Source organism: Rhopalosiphum padi, chromosome 1, assembly GCF_020882245.1.
Source record: "Rhopalosiphum padi isolate XX-2018 chromosome 1, ASM2088224v1, whole genome shotgun sequence".
Taxonomy (NCBI): Eukaryota; Metazoa; Arthropoda; class Insecta; order Hemiptera; family Aphididae; genus Rhopalosiphum; species Rhopalosiphum padi.
Genome location: NC_083597.1, coordinates 5,073,344 through 5,096,288, shown reverse-complemented (window position 1 = coordinate 5,096,288; position 22,945 = coordinate 5,073,344). Strand labels below are relative to the sequence as shown.

At 28.6% G+C, this 22,945-nt stretch overlaps 1 protein-coding gene across 1 annotated transcript in view; it reads left to right on the top strand.

The window, feature by feature from the left end:
- The window catches only part of LOC132917844 (protein slit), a 121,198-nt gene that overhangs the window by 19,390 nt on the left and 78,863 nt on the right, over positions 1 to 22,945 (top strand). The window lies entirely within an intron of this gene.

Below are 22,945 nucleotides of genomic sequence, written 5' to 3'. Positions count from 1 at the left end.
TACCCTCCGAATTACTATCTGCAATTCGTTATTATTATCAATTAACCGTAGGCCATCATAAACGTCCATTTATATGCATAAGAGAACATATTCGGTGAACACGATTGTATAATATATTTTTTTTATATAAACGTCGGTCGTCAGTATTGTAGTTTCTACCTAAATGATATTGTATTGGTTGACATAAATAAATAATAAATCTGTCGAGAAACCTTTTAAAAAAATAGACAGGTTCATTCATTTTATCTGAATTCCACAGACGCTGATTTAATATGTCTATTCTGACCTGCAGCATTTGGATTCATCAATATAGCTTACATGGTACATGATTATCGAGCAATAATTATTATAAATACGTAAAATATTTCAAAGAATTTGTTTGTGCATATTTTATTTTAAACATGAATAATATAATATTCTTTATTATTTTCACGTGCATAATATTATAATAAAATTAAACGTTCGGATAGAAAACGTGTCTAAATCAAAAACCGTGAAAATAAAATGTTCATAACAATGATGATTGTTAGGTAGGTATAATAGTCGCCTACTTATTATAATTTATGTATATTTTTTCTTTAGAAGCACTAAATTAAAAATCCCTATCAATTTTTAAAATAGTTTTTTTTCATCCTAACATGGTAGGAAGTTCCTACTAGGAACCTATACAGGAGGATAATCACTGGAGTAGAACATACAGTGCTCTACAAATTAAAAATATAAATATTAAATACGTTAGCATTATTAGTACGATTACACGTGTAACAACTTTTTGTTGTTATTTTAATTTTCACTATTCATCAAATAATTAATAACACACAACTACACAATGTGTACCTATATATATTCGTTTTACAGTCAATTCGAATCGATACTTAAAAATATGCGATAGCAGGTTTTAATGAGTTTTACAATACAAACAATGTACATATAAACTTGTATTGTTATTTTAAGAATATAAAAAATTCACTTAATAAATCATGAGTTATTATGAAACAATAATAATTAAAGTTTGTTCCGTTAACTTGATCGATATTTTAACATTATTAAAATTTGTATACCTAGTTAATTTTTAAATATTTTTGACGTCCAATTTATCACAGTAGGTTTTTTACAGTATAGGATAAAAATTGAATTTTTCTAAATATAAATTATAAACTTATTTTATAGTTAAAATCATATTGTTAGTAGGTATTGATAGTAAGAACTGCGTAATGTATTAAATACGAGTTATAAATAATTATAATTTACATTACATCGTATAATCGTATCATGTTTGTTATTTGTAGGTAATTTTAATTGCCTAATTTTTTTTTTTTTTTAAAGCAATTACTACATCAATAATGTTACCGATAGTTTCTATTAATTAGTTTGTCAACACCACTTAAAAAACAACAACAACAACAAACAGACATACGGGCTTAAAAATCACCACCGCGGTATAGTCACGAGTCTCACTAAAAAAGATCCACGACTGTTGACATAGAAGAAAAAACAAGGGTAAAAATGTGGCCGATTATCGGAAGCCATACGACCACACACGATCGGATAAAAAGAAAAAGTATAAGAAATGCGCGTGTGTATATATTAAATATATATATATATGTGTGTGTGTTTGATTTAATTTCCATTATTATTATACAACTGCCTCTGAAAGACAAGTCGGAATAATTACACGGTGGCCGCCTGAAGGATTCGTGTTTTTTTCTCCGGCGACTTTGTTCCACTTCATTTAAATCATGCCTGTATTAGCGTCCCTCATAAACATTTAAGGACCAGTCGGCAAAAAAAAAGAAGAAAAGAATAAAAAATAAAAAAAATGAAAATAAAACGATTTGGGTGTTCGGGAGATCTCGACATTTTTATTCATTGTAAAACAGCCTGATGATTAAAACATAATATTATATATTATATTATATACCATATATGTATAGCGCGTAAACATAACATATATTATTTAATATGTATTCCTCTGTAAAATAACAACCAATTGTATTTTTTCTGTTTCAGGTGAGTACTGATTTATCAAAAATACCCGATATACCTATATGTACACATACGGATGTAGGTAGGTACAGGTTTTCCAGTGAAAACGAAACCGTTTTTCCGAAAAGGGCGATATAATATAGATACGCAACATATACATTAATGCACCGTTATAATATAATAACAATAACAGCTTTCCCACTCCCCATTTTCCTGGTTGAACGTACGTGAAGGAAATTCGTGAGTATACCGAGTAGAACTTAAATTCACTAAAAACGAAATTACGTATGCAACATTAAACGAAATTACGGACGAATACGTTTTTATTACGTATTTCTCGTACGTTAGAATATTATTCTTATTCTAGACGAGTTTTTTTTTTGCTCAACAAAATTTTAAAACGTCATATAAGTAGGTAATTAATTTTTGACGAACATACATTCGAAAATTACGACTCAATTATTATTTTTAGTACGCAAATGAATCTTTAACAAGATATCTAGATAATTATCGACATGACGTAACACGCACTTATATAATTAGCATACAATTTAATTATAATGATCCTAATTTTAAAAATTGCACATATTATAGCGTATATTCGTGCCAGAAGATTATTATTAGTCTTATTTACGATGTATTAGTCAATTATTAATTAGTTGTGTTTTAAGTTAATTCTATTAAATTATTGTCCATAGCATTTAAGTGTATTACTATTAATTAATTTATTCTATTTAAATTGAATAGTATATTATATAATATATATATATATATATATATTTGACATCTTATTATCTAATAATGATTATTTATAAAATGAATTTGATTACGCGTATTTACTTTATTTTAAGATTATCCCTAAAACTTTTTTTTTTTACTCCAAGGTCAAATAAAAAATAAAAACTTTAGTAGACAAAATATATTATATTCATTTACAATTATTATTCGTATAAAAATGCAACGGACATAATTCAATAAAGTTTTTAACATCTATTGAGACATGCTATATCAGACAGAAAAGTGTAAAAAAAACATTTAAATGTATTGTACTTCTTATTAGATATATTTTCCTATTGGTAGGTACTTACAATAATTTATTGTAGTTAAGTTTAAAATTAAATGGATAACTATAAAATTTAAGTGCATTGCATTTCATAAAAAACAAGATAATATAAATAGTTAATTTTAGATTAAAAGGTCCGTTTAAGTTAAGATTTTGCTTTAAGTGCATAGGTATTATATCGAGTAGTTAGCGAATAACAATATCAATTTAACAATTTATATCAATATGTCTTCTTTAAACTCTTAATAGTTTTGTCAAAAATACATATCAAATATTGTCAATATTTTATCTTCAAATATTTTCATACCTACCTATGTTTATTTATACTTTATAGATAGCGTTTTAACCATATAAGATTTTTTTGATTCGTCACAATGAGAATTGGTATAAATTAACCATATTCAATAAGTATAATCTGACTATTTTTAACCGTAATATAGCTGTTAACTATTTAGACTATACGTGTATTATAATAACATTATTCGTCATATTTTTGAATCTAAACACTCGACACCAATAAAGCATATATATACCTATATATTATTGTTACTATTTATTTATTTGCTTTAATCAACTCGTATGCGCGTAGTATTAGTTACGTACTAAATATTATGTACACTGCACAAAGATGTTCGAACAACGAATTACCCCTACGATTAAGATGTAACCTGTTATAAAAACGCCCCATAACATGCCGGTATGACCGTTATTTGTAAACACCCGAACAATTATGTCAGAAAATAACGTAAAAATATTTTAAATTATATTGTAAGCGCGATAAACATTGTGTAGGTCGATGGATCACCTACCGACGGTGCTCCAGGGCTGTGTCTATATAGAAGCCTATTATTATGATTGTTATCTGTTGACTTTCGATGTGCTCGAGATCAACGAGTTTGGAAACAATTGAGAAGGATAAGAATAAAGACTTAAAAGGTATCTATTAGCAGAATTTCTTTACTTGGGTTTGAAAAATGCCTGTAGGTCAATAATTGTGTACTCGTGTACATGTAATCATCGTGGTTAGGTCATCATTCACTTACTATGAATGTTACTGAATTACATCCCGAAAAAAATGTTGATTTAATTTCAACAAAAATATCGTTTTTGGGTGTAATCGTTTATCGTGACATAATAATCTTCATGCGCGATGAAAACATTATCGCAGCAAAAGTGTGTTTGGTAATAATAATCACTAGATTAACACTCATTTACATGGATATCTAATAATATGTACAATGTACATTGTACATAGGTGATGGATATATTATACGTCATCGCGTTACGTTATTTTAAATCTTCGAACGAAACTTGACGAGTCTCTCAATATTAAATTAATCATTTGGTCTTAATAGTTTGAGTTGATTCTTCGTTCTTTCGTGCTAATAATCGACAATGCTCTTTTATATAGGTATACATTTCGATACGTGCTCGTTAAACGTCTCGCCACCATCAACCACTACTGCTGGTGCATACATACACACGTGGCTCTAATTTAGCGTTTGATTAACGACGTTTCAAAGAGTGTGCTTGCGCAAGTCTTCTCGTTCAAAACATAAAGGCACTGCTTGCGTATAAATCATTCTGCCACCGGAGACGGTATCAATGAGTTTCTTAGGGACGTCTAAATTAGATCGTGCCGTAACGCCGGACACTTCATTAGTAAATTCGGAAAATTAATATGGGTCCATAGATTACCATTAGTGCGCAGTGGCCAACGTGTCCTTCTCATTAGTGGCACACGTGTAATATTATTCCTGGAGCATCGGTTTCGGCGCGTGTGAAGTTATCTTAGGTACTTATATTATATTGTTTTACACGTTTTATTTATTAATGACTACGCAGTGATCTCGAAAAAAACTTTCTAAAGTATCATATTAAAAAATAAAAGAAAATAACATCTAGAAATAATAATAAAAATATCATAATGTTTTTAGTAATTAATAAATTAATTATTATTTTTTTTAATTTTTTTTTTTAAATATTATTTTTCATATAAAACAGAGTTTTATTATGATTCATAAGAATTTAAGTTATTATTAAATTGTTATTAAAATTCAGTTATTGCAGTACCTACATTTTTTTTAATAAATCAATTAAATCAATTACAAGCAGTGTCTATATTTTTAAATTTATTTGTATATAATTTAAAAAACATCATATTGTTACAACAGCTCTTTCTACAATTTATACATAGTTTTAACATTTAAATTATCTTTCGCTGAATTAAAAATGCATTAATTAGGAACACATAATTTATTGCATTTATCTCCAAGTTCTCAATCGATTTGGTAAGACACTTTTAGTGTAGGATTGGGGAAGAATTGTTTGGCGTCATTTGTATTTAATCCACGATTTGTTCTCGAAAACCCTGCTTTTAAATGGAATTTATTTGAATGTCACTGGGGCTCGTAAGATAAGCCTACAATTAACCTCAGCGTCTCAAACGCGTAGGCGTCTATCGCCTATGAGATTTCGTCATAATTCTACCTTTCGTTGTTCGTTTTAAAATAGAAAAAGATGAAGGAAGAAAAAACTCAATGTCATTAGGTCTAAATAATGTTCGGCTTTTACTATACACGAAACAGTTTCCTAATGGAGTTGCAAGAGTAACGAATATATTACATAGTCTATACAACTGCAACAGCGTGTCTTGGTTTTTTTTATCTCCACTTACGTGTTGTTTTTTTATTCTTTTGAAACAATATGGTATTTTTTAATTGAATTGAAATGAGACGTATCAATCATTTTAAAAATCTTTACACTAGTTAGATTCTTCATATAAGTAATCAATTAGGTTTTGATTTCTTTTTTTCATAATATGTTTATCAACCAATGAGCATAATATAAAATATAAATCATTTTACTATCGTCTAATACCAACTTATTCACTAGAGCCATATTTGTATTCTAATAGTTTAATATAAATAGTTTCTATAAAAAAAACTATTTATACTATTTATTAACTATTTTATTGGATTATTAAGTGCATTATATTATTATACTACAAAAAAACTTTCCAAATCTCTTCAATAATTTAGATTTTTGTCAATATATGAAAATTAAATAAACCTAATAAATTTATTTTATTAAATTATTAATTATCATATAACCACATGGGTTACTATTTTAATTATATTCTGTATATAAATAAAAGGTTTTCAAATATACAATATAACTATAACTCAGATAAACGCGTGTGTAATGTGTATACCTAAATGTATATATTTTACATTATACATAGCACACATTAGTATATTTACGATTTTTATATCGCGTTAAACCTGTTATTGGGTAAATAGTTAATAAATCGTCTATTCTCACATGTAGAAAACGTGCCGTCATCATGTTATTACGTGACTTAGCATAAACAAATTTAAAATTCACAAATTGATAAGTATAAATTATATAAGAAAAAAACATTATTTATTTCCAGTTAAAATTCTCAAGGGAAATCACATGTTTGAAGTTTGTTTGTTAGTAAACTTTTATTTTATTTTAAAAAGTAATAGTTTACTCGAAAACACATAATTTTTAACCACTTTGGATATTAGGATTCTAAAGTTGAAAGTCCAGAAAGTCCCATATAGTATCATAATTTCAAACGGTCACTAACTTCTAAGTGTTCCGTATAAGCATAAATCTTTCGTTATTTTGACACGCTGACGAATAGCGACCGTGCTATTAGGTATACGATGAAAAACTTTAACTCCCTTTGCTTATCAAACTCGACAGGCGGCGGAGGTAGTAAAATAAAGCTTTTCTTTGACGCATATGCGAATTTACTTTAAAAAACAACTTTTTTCCTCGTTAAAAAAGTACCTTTGAAATAAAAATAAAACTGAATGTATAAAAGAACATTGTATGTCGTGCAAACACCTGAGGGTATATTCGCCCAAACGCTACTCACCTCCTCTTCAATCGAGTTTTACGTGTTTTTAATGCTGACTGGGACACGAGAGTTAACACAGTTTTACTTTTAAGTTACTCCGACTAACCCTTACCAGGAACACGTCTAATAGCTATTTCCCTGCTAATAATACACCCTTAGGCCATAGGTTATATATTTATATACGTGCACGCTGATAAAGTCATTTTTATATTAATGGTTCATATTTTGATAGATTAGAACGATTAGATAAATAAAATATTTGTCATCAACATTTACTTGATTGTTTTATATTATCTAAGATATTATAATATTAAGTATTTATAGTATAATAAACTTCATAAAATATTTATTACATTTTTTATACGATAACAACAATATATATATATATATATATATTGAGTATAATTTAATAGTTTTACTATTTTTATTTTACTTTAGACCACTAAATTATAGTAATACATAGGTGTGCCTATATTTACTTAATACACTGTTATGACTTTATGTATTACATAATGTAGAATGTATATAGCAATGGAAATTATACATAAAATATTTAACCAAAATAAACTATAACCCAAATGTGTTTAAAAAAATTGTTTAGATATTATGAACTATTTGTACACAGAAAGACAGTTAACACATCTAAAAACCTATAATAAGTAGTTATTAAGAGGTTAAACACATAATAATATATCGGAGATTGTCTAAAAGTTCTAAAAGTCAAAAAAAAATTAGAAAATTGTTGAGGTTAATTTGTCTTATCATAACCAACGGATTAGAGTCAAATTCTTTTATAGTAAGAATAATAAAATATTAATAAACATATTTTAACAAAATAATAATACTTTCATAATTCCAAGTCTATGAAATATTATGAATCAAAATCGTTCTTTAATAAATATTTAATTTATTCATTAGTTGTATTTATATAATCTACGTATATACTGTAAAAGAAATTCATACAATTATTTATGTTACTGTTACAGTGTTACTAAACCATTTGGACCAAATTTCTAACATTATATTAAACAAAAAAAAATGTATTATTTCTTGCTACCCCCGCAGTTGTTAGATTATAGATGTATCCCAAATGTCTAACATACAATTACATCGATTTTTTTTTTTAATTTGGGTCAGCGTGTGGGCATTATAATAATGCATTTAGTATCTTGCGTGGGATTAAATAGTGTTCAACATCCAAGATGATGAGATAATACAAGAATAAAAACAAAATGTTAGCACAATTAAAAAAAAAAAATTATAAGTTTAAATGTCCAATAAATATACATTAGGTGTTAATTTAAAATTTCTTAACGGGTTTGTGGCATTTAGACTGAGGAAAAATATTTTAACGTTATATATTATGAAATATAGAACAATCATTACCTACGTATTGTTTTTGAATAACCGTATTTCGATTTTATTTTAACGAATAGTTAAATTTATATAGTATATACCTAATATTTAAATTCAGATCTTGATTATAATTGCGTATATTATGAACAATTTATTAATTATGATGTTGTGGTAATAAAATATATTTGAAAACCAGTTACTGAACTATAGACCATTTATGTTAGTGAAGGTAAAGGGATAATCAAATTGTCCTACAGGATGCTAATAAGACAACGTTATTATTAGGTATACATTATCGACTAAAAATATCTTAACAGGGTTCCTGTATATTATCTGATCCAAAGTCATGGTTAAAAGAAGTTATTAACGATCGGACCGCATTTCTTTTGTTTTTCTACCTCCGTACTGTTCAAACTTAAACCTGTTGAATCGTTTTATTAAAACATAACATGAGACATATATTAAAAATTTAAATATTTGTATAGGGGTATACCATAAACATGCGTGATCTTTATACACCCCTGCTGATTTGTTTGAAACCAAAATGCATTTCGATTTACTATTTATTAATGTTATAATTATAATATGTATGTTCACTGTTGGGTATATACTTAAGTAAGTTGAATTTATTGATCGTTTTGTTTTGTATTCTGATAATCAAACTGATTACCACAACTGCATAGAAATATATTAATACCTATCGAGTAAAACGATTTTGACGACTGATATAAGAATTAAATATTACTATTATTAACGTAACAAATCTTTAACGGCTTATGATAATATGTTATGTAAACATAAAAATGGATGTCTATTTTATTATATATATATATATATATATATATATATATATATGTGTGTGTGTATTTTTAATTCTATCATGGTTCATTTTACTTAAATTATTGAAGTTAAATAGCACATATTTTTATTTAGGTATACATTTTATTTAATACAATATTATAACAACAATATAGAAAATAATGAGAATAAAAATATAATATTAACTATTACAATAAATTACTATAAATTATAATTATAAATACCATCAATATAGCATATAGATGTAATACATATTTATGAACGTTAAAAAATATTTTAATTCAAATTTTAAGATTATTAAAAATGTTGTACAGCAGACTCATGGCTGTTGAAGGTATTGTAATGGTATTGTTTTATTTTTTTTTAAATTTTATTGCATACCCTTCTCGGCTCTTCGCTTAAAACAGGTTATGATTTTTTCAAAACTCGGTACCAATCTTTATTACGTAGGTACCATACATACTGTAGGTACATATATATTACTATTATTATGCATATAGTATATTTAAAAAACATTCCTTTCCATTTCTGTTTTCTAGTCATAAATGACCACAGTTATTGCGTTATGCTGATAGAATTGCTTAATATTAGAGGGAGCGTCGACCCCCAATAAATCTATCATTTGTCACTACACCGATATGCGTTATCGTTTTAGATCATACGCGTATTGTTTAGTACTCGTATAAATAAATAAATATACATATATATATATATATATATATATAAATATATGTATAGTGTATGCTATATATTTACGCTTTTAGTCGTATACTTTAATCGCATTGGATGTTACAATATTTGAACGGAATTTTATACAGTACACCATGCTTGTCGAATTTTGATGATATAGTTTTAAGCGCTGTTCGTATAAAATGATATATGTATTTATGTAAAACAAACATGTACATAATATAATATAATGCATGTTATCGTATATATATATTATGAATTATTTCTTAATAAGACTCCATGGGAAACCTTTTATTTATATATATATATTACATTTTTGATAACTCTATATTTTTCAGTAATTGCTTACAAAGCATTTTACCGCGTGTAAACACGATGTTTTTTTTCTCTTGAAACGATGGAACACAATATTTCTTTTTTTCCCGTTCCCTAATGTTACGGATCATTAAAACCGCCCCACCGTGGCGCCGTCGTTTATCGATACCCGTTAGTAAGTGATTTTTTTTTTCACCCCCACTAGAACTTTGTTCACTATCTTCGCCACATTGGAATTCGCTTCATACCATCGAAATGCGTTTCTTTGGCACGCATTGCCGTCGTCGTTACACTGATAAAAAGTTTCAATAGCTTTTAACCCAAATATCGGGATTATATGTAGGTGCCTATTATAATAATATATTGAACAAACGAATAATTTTGATAAACACAATCGTCTAAAAGTGTTTTCAAATCGTTAATTTTGAGAACAAAAACAGAAAATAATTAACTATATAACATTTTTTGACATAGATCTCCAAATGATGACAAATAATATCATACTCGACGGTATTAATGAAAAATATTTTATTTTATTGACCTGAAAAATAAATGTTATTACGAAATAAAGTGGTTCGATCAACTGGTACACATGTGCGAGTGAAATTCGTTGTTTGCGTAATTGCGTGCGTTGTTAAATTTGGCGTCTCTTTAGAACGGTCTTAAAGTGAAATTGAAAATCTCTACCTCATTTCTTCGGATATTTGTTGATAGTTATTTTCGTGATTTTTTCAACCCTCGTGTATAGGAAATTCATAAAACTCGTATATTGTACAACAAACATTGTTATCAACATCTAAAACGACGGTCCAAAAATAAAAGCTCGATAAAAACCTTTGGGTATGGACAAGCTGGGGAGGTAGTAAAAACTACGCAAGGTAATAAAGCGAGCGCGTGGAGACGAGTGGTGTAGACAGGACACCGCAAATTTGTGGCCGGCTGTTAAAATCCAACAAAACGTGGTTTCCAAACTTAAGTAGACAATTATTATTTTATAGCCTTTTGACGTTTCAACATTTCCAAGATTTACACGTACATACATTACATCATTACTATGACGTTTTATAATTAAAACTTATGTTTTATATGTTTAAACATAGCAGAGTGTATAATATAATTTAAACTGTAAATTATTTTCAAACCATAAAAAATCCGTCAGTTTATGATATTAAATTAAAGGAATGTGACTTTTAATTAAATTTCAGCCGATTTTATTAAGTATGATTTTGTGTTCTAAATTTAACAATCAAAATTGACTACATATTTCCACATCAACTTCAAATATGTATTAAATTAATGAATTTCATATTACATATAATATAAGTAGTTAATTATTTTAGTTTTTACCGTTTTAATCTAGCCTTATTTAAACCAATATTGTTTTAAATATCGTTTGAATAATAACATCTCATCTTCATAAAATTTTGTCTCATATTGCAGAGTAAAAATATTATTTTAAATGCACATACAAAAAACGAGAATGTTCGCGGTTACGTGGGCACGTGTTGATTTATCATATTATAATAATAGTGGTTACGATTATTTTATACTCGTATAATATTATCATGTTGTGAATTATAGTACATGCAGTACAAAATATAATACTTCAAGTCTTCATATCATTAGCGGTTAATGTTACGTTGATATTATTTTGGGAAATTTATGGCTGAATAGTTTTTCCAGTGTTAACAAAAATTGTGGGTGATTCCAAATGAAGAATAAGTATACCAAATTACCAAAACTTTGATTACTATAAACTTTCTATGTAATTGGGAAAAATGATGGGACTAGAGTACCAAGTAATTTGATTTGGATCTTTGTTTTGGCGCCTGCCATACAGACGCCTAGTTTTGTAAAAAAGAAAACACATAAGTATTTTCTAATTCAATAATAACTATTTAATGATATTTTCGAATGTTGAATAATGAGTGTTTCATCACTTGAATAGTTGAGCTTCTTTTTTAAATTGAAAACATTAAATTCAACCCCCAGCACCAGACATCATTCTCATATTTAGTTCTTCATAATATATTTTTATTAGTGTCTTTAATTAAATTTGTTAATATTTTGAAATGGAGTGTACAAACACATATTTATCATCCACAATACCTATTTGAATATCGTTTAATTTATTTTAAAATATCTAACCATACGAGTGCGTACTGTGATTCAGATTTTCCTACACTATCTGTAATTTTTAAATTTTCACTAACACTTATCTAATATTTATTTTATAATGAAACAACAAATATATTTTATAGGTTTTTTTCATATTTGTAACATAAAACAGAACACGTCACGCTAACTTGGAGTGAGATAATAATTCAAGTTTACTCCGTCGGGAAAATCTGGGTCATGTCAACATTAATATAAAAATAATGAATTTGTTGACGAATGAACTATAATATAGTATGTGTATGTATGTATATATATATATATATATATATATATATAGGGTTGATTACACATTTTATGTGGCCTTTTGGATATTTGAGCTATAGCGCTTCTGTGCGGTATTTGCGAACGCCGCAGTTTTGACTACGTTCGTCGGCCACTTTTGTCGAGTGCGACTCGTGCGTTATCAACATCGCAAGCGACTTTGAAAGCACGAAGGAGCACCGTTTCACACAAAACCTAGTCTCGACACAAACCGTCTGTAGATAAGTCTGACAGATAAATACCAAGTGGCAGAGTCTTTCTTTCGTTTTCAATATGACGTTAGTGGGGAGAAGACTACAGACGAGACTACAGATTCACAGTAATCGTGCTGGAGTCACGATTCAATCGCAATCCTGGGCGAGAAAATTGGGTTTACATTGCCGTGTCTGAACAGTTGCACTCATATCTTTTATTTTCTACACTTCGTCCTGACGTGAAACCATTGACTGGCGTTATACAATTGGCTGTTAATATTCACAATGGTTTGTCAGTAGACATAAGTATATATAACTCGAGGATTCTTAAACTTTCAAATTAATTTTAAATTCAAATTTATAAGTGTAATACCTTTTACAATAAGTTATAATACTTATTTGTAAGCTTAAGTTATTTATACACTCATGGAATTATACTATAGCCATCGTGTGGTATCGATAAATTTGCCTATGCTTATAATAATGTGCTTAGAGGTATTCGAGATAATAAAATATCACAAATCAAAAACCCCTGTAACAAATGTTCAGAATTTCAATAAAATTATAGATACAGAATTAATAGTCACACTATTAAATTATCTAGTTAAATTTAAATGAAAATAGTAAAATTATATTTTTTAAAATTGCAACAATACATAAAAAGAAAATTGCGATTCACAAATCACAATCACTCTAATTATAGTCTGTTAACTTTTTGTATGTCAATATATTTTATGTTGGTTTTCGTTAAACATAAATAGTATAAATATATATATTGTCAATTTTTTAGTAAAGGATTTTCACCAACAGCAGGGCGCCTTGAAAGAAACAATTATTGTTTCGATCGAGGTTGCGTGTTTGTGTCGCATCAATCGAGCCCTTCGTGTTTTCAGTCGATAAACCTAGTGGTTATTTTTCCCATAAGGAAAACATATAGAAGGCATTTAGACCGCGTTCACATACACACTACCACCACGGGAACTAATAATAATGCAGTAATAATGATTTTACGACCGTTCTAACGATTATAACAATTTGCGCCTTAAAATGTGGAAGAAGGACGACGTTAAGTGTATTACTAATTTTTATTTTAAAGATATGTTCATTTGAAAAATCCTATCTGATGACCACCGTCACGTTAGTAATACCGGTTCTACTTACTACCCACATTATTAATAATATCAAATTTAACTGATCAACAACAAGATATTAATAAATTTAAAAAAAAAATAAAAATAGATACATGTAGCGTATGTATCTTATAACTTATAGGTCGGTCTTATTGTATGATAAATAAATAATTTTAAATTTTAAAATTAATTACATTTACTACGATGTACTACGATAATTTTTTCAATACCAAACGGTTCTTTCAATATTTAGAAATTATAATAATAGGGTAATATAATATAGTATTTATTATTACATATAAATTGCTGATATAATATTGTCACGTAAATTTACAATAAAAATTATTAAAATGTTGACAAAATTCCGACGTTTTAATAAAATTAAAATAAAAAGTTTTCTTGATTATAATCGTCAACTTGGTAGACGTTAATGGTTACACGAATATAATCACAAGGGACACAATCTTATATAGTTACGACCAAACTTTAAAAGTATACCTTGATTGATTAATATATTTAATCATACTTATGCAGAGTATGAAAATAATCTATAATATCATGTTCTTATACTTTTGTATGTTATTTAAGAACTATTTACACAAAATCATTATTTTTCCATACGTTTTATTTCAAATAACGCAGTTGTTTCGCGTTTTTCTAGATTTTCCCATATTTTTTTAAATATTTCTATACAACCAGCGTTTCGTATAAACAATAATAACCGTTCTAAACGGTGTATCGGTTTTAATACCATTATTGTTTACGTATACAAGAACTTGATACAATTAAACCATAATGGTTTTTTCTTTTTTTAATTGTAATTTATAAGTGGTATAATAATAATTGTTATTAGGACAAGTCGCCGTGAGTGTGGTATGACTTCGTACTCGTAAATTCAATTTTATATTTATTTTATGGGCGTTAATCAAAATAAAACATAGTTACAAAAGTCATGTTAGGTTTGTAGACTAGTTGATATATGTTGGTTCCTAGTAGGTGTGCTTACACAAGATGGGGTGATTTTTCTACTACGGTGGTCCGGGATTTTAATTGACCGTGTACGTCCGGAAGCGACGACGACGACGACGGTGTAATTTTGAAAAAGCGCGGGTGAATTCAATTATCCATCTATAAAGACAATTGTATATTTTACGTATGTAGTATATTCCAGTATCTATATAACGTATATATTGTGTACAATCAAATTAAACTTACGGTTCGTCCTTGAATAGCTGTTGCGGTGGCGTAGGTCGTAGTACTCTGTTCGAGTAGATAGGTACACTGCATCGAGAAGGTAAAGAAAAAGAAGAAGACAAGTATAATGCTAATTAAACCAATGCCCGCTGGTCCGGCATTAATAACGAGAGACAAAACATAAACGGTCCGATCGTTCGCGGCGGACGACCCTCGAGGCCTCGCGCATATCTACCTATACATAATATAATAATAATAATAATAATAATAATAATAATAGTAATATAACCTCCGAATGAGCTCTGGGTCAGCAGCGCCGCGGTCCATTCTCGATTTGTATTGTTTGAGAGCCATGAGAGTCCCAGGAGCAATTTATATACAATTAACGTGAGGAGGACACTTTCCTCGACGGAACGTGGCGTGGTGGTGCACATAGCAACTTCCCGACGCTGCCGCTACCGTAGCTTCTGGCTGGTATAATATATGTATTTTTTTCTAAATAATAAACTATTGTTTAATTTGCACGCGGTATTATAGTAAGTGCCTGCTCAACAGACGGAAGTCTCCGTAAAATTAAGTCGTTCGCTAATTGTTTATAGCTTAAATATTTTGAGCACAATTTTCATTTTTATTCAAACTCCATTTTTCATACTAAATTTAATAATCAATTTTCCGGAATGAATTAAAAAAAAAAAACAAATTTTATAAACAATATTTATAATATATTTTAATAATAAGTATAATGAAACGAGTTTGTAAACAATTTTAGAGGAAAAAAGATAAACTGAGAGAATAACAATATTCTACAATAATATACTCAATAATAGGTACACCTATATAAGTAAAATGCTTTAATTTAATAACTTTGTAAAATACTTCATACTTCTATTTCACTTGATGAATATATATACTATATATTTTATATTCAAAAACACATTGTTTATTGCCTATGCATTAATATTATCAAATACTGAATTATTAAATTGATGAAAAATAATTCGTAAAATTCATGATTTTTTATATATATCATTATATCTTAATAATATTATAAACTAAATATTTACTCATATCTATATTGCTACTATATATTTTAATATTTATAAGGCAATACGATGTAGTTTTGATCAATACATTTGATGCAACTTTATGTTTACATTTAATTATTGTTTTTCTTTTGTGTTTTATAACGCACCTAACCTAACCTTTTGTGGCTCAACGCAGATAGGTAGGTCGGTAGGTGTATGTTTATCATCATATAATTTATGTTTAAAATGAGGTTTGATTGAATATACGTTTGATTTTGAATATTTGTTTATCCATATTAAAATAAATGGATTTAATATTGAAGTTTTTTTTTGACATGCTTATTGGACAAATCAGGAATATAATTAATATTTATATTAATTAATCGATTCATTTCGTATAAGTTGAATTGACAATTTTATCAATTACAAAAAAAAAATGTTATTCGGGTGGTTTACGGTTTTAATAATATTATTATGATGAGCTATAGTATTTATTGCAACATTCGCGATGTTGGTAGGTATGTAATATCACGTAATATTTGTACACTTCACCCCTGCACTTTTTGCTGTATATGTAGGTATAAACTGGTACCTACACTAACCGCGATGTAGAAACATTCGTTTTATCGACAAAAAGCTGCAACGGTGGTTACTTACCGTGTGTATATACACGTGGTGTATAGGGGATGAAGTGGTGTGGTAACTGGTTAGTTATGGCGGGGGTAGAGGATGGATGCGCGTACGATAAATATCATAATATTATATATCTGTGCAAAAGGGAGCGACGGCGTTTAATTAAAAGGCCGATTGGCCACTGTAAACACCCGAGCAACGTGGTAATCGTTCCGGCCTATTGAACCAGAATGATTATGTGTACGGATTTTCGGTTTTCAAACCAGACGATATCACCGAGTCGACTCTTCTGTGCTGTTGGTCCGCCGTAAATAATAATAATAATATAAATACGTGTGTATATTTATATATACATAGCTTGTATGATATAAAGTAAATCCGTTTCATGCGTCAACGGTTACCACCGAAGACGTCTTGCCGACGAAGAACAGACTGTCAGTGATCGATCCGACAAGGTGTACCGTTTGCCGTCCAACGCGACCCGTCAAACGAAACGTGACTGTACGTAAATGACGTCCGGTCGTGAGCCTGATAGTTTTACCAATTTACCTATAACAATTTGATTTTATTTTCGTTAGCCAAAACTAAAACCGAAAGCATTCAAAAATTAGCTATTCACATGATCTTTTTTTTTCTTTTTGGGTAAAGGTTAGATACTAATGCAAGAATAACTATGTACAGTAAAGTACATACAAAGTGTTAGTTTTTTTAAAATAAACTTTTAAGTCGTAAATATAAAAGATGAAAAAAAAATCCAGTTGCTAGTTTTAAATTGTTGTCATAAATTAATTTTCGATTTATAATTATTAAAAATATGTATACTATGACTCACACACAGGGTTTTAGTAAATATGTATAACTTTTAGTTCAAGAATTTTAATTGAAAATTTTCCCAATACCTATGTATATATATTTTCAAATAAGTAATACCAATAGTACATCATGCTCCAACTGCGGAGTTTACGGGTACTTAAAACTTCGATTGTTTCCGACTGTATAATCGAGTAAAAAAATGTATACATTATATTACTGTTATTACTGTGGCATTATATTCAAATCCATCTTCAGTTTACCTACTATTAAACATCCATGTGCATTATATTATACAAGCGATTATCCTTAGTCATATCGGTGATCCATATATTACTACCGCCCTCTTTGACAGACAGAATAGATTTCCATTTTATTTCTCTTATTTTTCACGGTTTAACAGTAAGATATTATAAACACATTTTATGGAACATAAATTATAACTGACAAACACCAATAGACATTATGGTTTAAAAGTAATGTAAGATACCTATAAGATAGAACAAAAGGGGATTTTTTTAAGACGTATTGGTATGTTACATTTATTTAAATAACAAAAATCAAATGTTATTTGTATAGTTATTTTTTTTAAATTTAATATAGATTAGATATTAGATATTTTTACTATACATATTTTTTTGTTCATACATCCAATAATAAAAAAACGATATTATTAGAGAATTATTTGAAAACAAAAAAATGTGTATAGTGTGTTCCCACTATGATGTAGAAAGTATTTGTTTTTAGATTTTGTACCTATGAATAAAACTATGTATAAAATGTTAATATACTATAATATTAAATATTAATCGTCGTATATAATAATAATTATCGTATACAAAAGAAAAGCCGTTGGATCAATTGTAGGCGTTCACCAATACACCCCAACTAATTACACAATACAATGTGGACCATTTAACACCTCCTTCAATTTATCGTGGCTTGTTAAAAGGTTATGTTATCGCCATAACATTTCGGCTTGTTCTTTAAGAGCTGGTCACGACGAGTTGTATACCAATTAATTTCTCTGTACGAAAAATAAAAACACCCTCAAAGATCGTATCGACCAAATATATCGTGTCTACGTTATTATAGGGTACATACGTACTATAGCTATATAATAATATAATAATCGACCGTAGTCACGCTGTTTACCGGGGCACATCCCCAACTGCGATATAATATACCTAAATCTTCTGAGAAGAATGCGCCGCGACCGGAGAGAAAAAGTATTTAAAAGGTAGTAAAACGATGTGAACTGAAATTTTAACTTATCTTCAGCAGTCGTTCGAAACATCTGTTATTGTTTTAACGAGTGAAATGCTGTTCAAACATTAACGATGTTATCTCCAAAATATATTATGATAACATATCGGTACATAATAATACATCACCCTAGGTGTAATATATAAATCGATACGGTACAATAAGTGTTGAAATATTTTTTTAAAACGCTATAAAATATTGCATGATAAAGGCGATGAGTTTACGAGATTATTATAAAATTAAAATCGTATAGGTTACAATAAACCTTCACTACAACACACGCATAGGTACGCTGTACACAGAGCATACGAAAAATGTTATATAACTTATAATATTATAATAAATTAAAAATAAAAATCATCATTATAATTCATCTTTTCGGTTTAAAAATGAATTATGCGTTTGTATAATATAAGTATTGCTATTAACATGTATTTTAAATTGAAATCCCTAAAATATATTATAACGTTACGTTAATATATTTTAAACAAATGGATATTGATAAATGCATACCTACGGTAATAATTATAATATATGAATGTCATAATATTTTTCAACGTTCCCATGACGTCTAATAAAACCGTTTATTCATGTTACATTTAATATTAATATCATAAGGAACGGGCGGCAAGTCAAAATGATACAATGGTATTATTTACGAATGAAACTTCTTATTCATGGAATTATAAAAAAAGTTTTTATAGAACATTTTTACAGTTTTTATATTTACCTTAAAACTTTTTTAAGTATAAATCCGATTTTAATATTATCATCAAATATAATAGCATAATATTAAAACAGTCGTTTAGGTTTACGATTAGAGGTGGTTATAAAACTATAATTTTAATAAAACTAGAAATATAAAATTTCGTGTTTTAATGTTTTTTCTTATTTTTGATGTATGATAATAGTATTATTATTTTAAGTAGTATTGCTATGTTTGATCATGCGACGGTCACATAAATTATTGAACTGTCAATGTATTGTTGATTATTATGGCATAAACCAATTTGTTTAGGTATAGGCGCATAGCTATCTATTATAATATTATATTACATGAGTATTTATACAAGAGTAAATCTCTTAAAAAAGGACGTGCTGTGCATACACACACAATACAGCCAAGGCGATGATATGGTTTGGTCGCGGTAATAAGTTTGTCACAAAACGTGCGAATTACAGGAGCTGGGCCGAAATTCAACGCGTTATCTCTATAGCGTGGGTTTGTATTGGGTACAATCCCGCCTCTTCGGTAGGAAATTCGAAACCTGGGCGTCGTCGCTTTTGTTGTTATATTATTAAACCTGAAGATTATTATAAAATATGATTAAACGAGGGGATGTTTCGGTTATTTGATAAATAACGAGCTGCCGCCCGCTGAGGTGAGAGTATAAATTAAATAGCATGTGTGCGAGGTAAAAAAAAATACCTTTTTTTTAAATTAGTTATAATTTGTTAAATAAGGGACCTGCCCAGAACTGCGATATTGATATTATTATGATTTTTTTATGATCTTTTTAGGGGAAATATAATTTTATACTCAATAAGAACCCCTGTGTCTGCCGTTTGTTAGGATCGGAGACAATCGATTCCGACACAATAAATGTTTTTACACATTTCTTTATCAGATGCCGTTAAAGTGACTGCGGAGGGATACAACTCACGCGCGTTAAACTTGAACTACTGCAATTTAAATGTAATCTAATCTAGGTATCGGATTAGTAGAAATCGGCAGGAGGGCTTTGGGGGCCTCGTCATCTAAATATTTTTTCAAGACCCCTTAAAAACAAATAAAAATTAATGTAATATTATTTTCCTCTATAAGTATTTTCCAAAATGTAATAATTTGTAACGTTATTATTTATTGAAAAAATTTAATTTTAATAACGGCAGTTCTAGTGAAGCGATAACAATTGTTTTTCGCATTTTAAATAGTTAGTCCTTCGATAATATAATATATACTACCTGATTTCCACCAATATGAATGTATTACCTATTAAATTTTCGTTATTGAGTTAACATTTAATTATGTGGATGCAAACAATGTAGGTACGAATTTCAGTACCTATATAAAAAAATTGAATAATCCACGTAGGTACCTACAACAGTTACAACGACGACACATAAATATTAACGTAATAGAAACAAGAACTATAGTCAGTAATGTACTAAACGGTTTTATACATTTTTTTTCAGTACATTATAAATACCTATATATATATATATATATGTATGTGTGTATGTATATACTGTATTGTATAATATGTATGTGTCCTGGCAATGACAATACGATATAAATTATTTTGATTGAGGTCGACGAAGCCACGAGAGCCTAACACATAGCAGCACCCTAAAGACAAGGAGTCCCGAGCCACCGCACTATACAACAATATAATGGGCCGTAATAAACTCGACGCCGCCGGGACAGGACGAGCTGTGTTAAAATATCGCGCGTTTTCGGACGTCTTTTATAAATAATATACGCCCGGCAGGCCGGGCCATTTGGCAACGGAACAGACGAAACAGACAAATCAAAATTTCACCATTTCCCCTTCGTCCCGATTGTCCATTAATCAACACGTAAACAGTTCGCGGCCTCTCTTTCTTTTCCTTATTTTTTTTTTTTTATTATTAACGACGACAAGTTGTTTTCTTTACCGCCATAGGACTCAATTGCGGGTTATTTTTCACTCTTCCTTTGAACTCTATAGCTGAAACATTCATGAGACCACAGCTCTCACATATACAAGCGCATTTAATTAGGTAATATATTGTTGATGACTGTATATTACAGTTCGCTGTAACACATAATAAAATGTATTATATAGTACGTCTGTTATTTCAATACACATTTTTAGTGCGCAGAACATAAAATATATCAAACTTATTGCTCGTCGAATTTATTTTAAAGTATAATATTTTCGATTAAATGTAGTCCAATAACGAACTGCAACAACTATATTACTAAAATAATAATTATATAGGTAGGAACTAAGTATTTTATATCCGTTTAAGCCTATGATAATAATATTGTGAATGGCCGCTATTAAAATTTTGAAAAATCCTCGTAAAGCCGCATGAAAAACAATGACATACCTACGTAAATTATATAAATACGAAAATAGATATTTTTTTTTTTAAACAGACCGAACTACGGCGCGAATAAACGGTTTTGAATAATCTATTCTGTTGGCACGTTATACACTATAATCACTGTAGGCTTGAGGTCTGTATATTAAAGCATGATATATAAGTTCCAGATGGTGAACATACTACGCGACGCATGCTACGATACGAATAGTCGTTTATATGGTAATCGCGGATGGGTTAATTGGCCGTCATAATGATCCGGCTTATCGAAACTATCCTACCTACGCGTAAATTTGTGGAAAATCACGGTTATTAACGAAAGGTTAAATGATCGAGAAAAAAATGATAAGTGCATTGAAATGCATTACACGATAACGCAACAAGAATGAAATAACTTTTATAGAAATATATAGTAAAAAGCGTAGGTTTTATTTAATTGAACTGATAAAAATCATTATTTTTTTAAATTTCAAACATCATAATAATAATTTGTAGATAACTACACGAAATATATTTATTTTTTTTTCAAAATTATTAATTGTTTCAAATCTATTATAAGAAACAAAAGATTATTTTTTTACTACGTTAGATAACAAAAACACAATAGGTCAATTATTATATTAGATTGAATTGTGAGAACGCCTTATAGGTAGTATTATGTAAAATAATTTTGGTTTATTCAAATTTGCAAATAAGTACAGCGATGTTTGAATATAATGTTAAATTTTATGATCGTTTAAGAATGACAAAATAATATTACGTGTAAGGGTTTTATATTAAAGTATTTTCCTGACAGAGCATTTTTCTAAAACACCCTCAGGCCCATATATTCCTCGTAAACTCATTATTATGGCCATTACTGTCTTACGTCTGGATAAATGCCAACAAAACCGAACTCAATATGCTATAAATATTCGAAAAAAATCTTTTTTTTTCGAATACGGCATAGAACTTGTGTGAAATAAAAGACACACAAACTGACAGAAATTTCATAACACTTACAATTAATTTATAAGACGTTAGGTCATATTTTTTAACGTTTA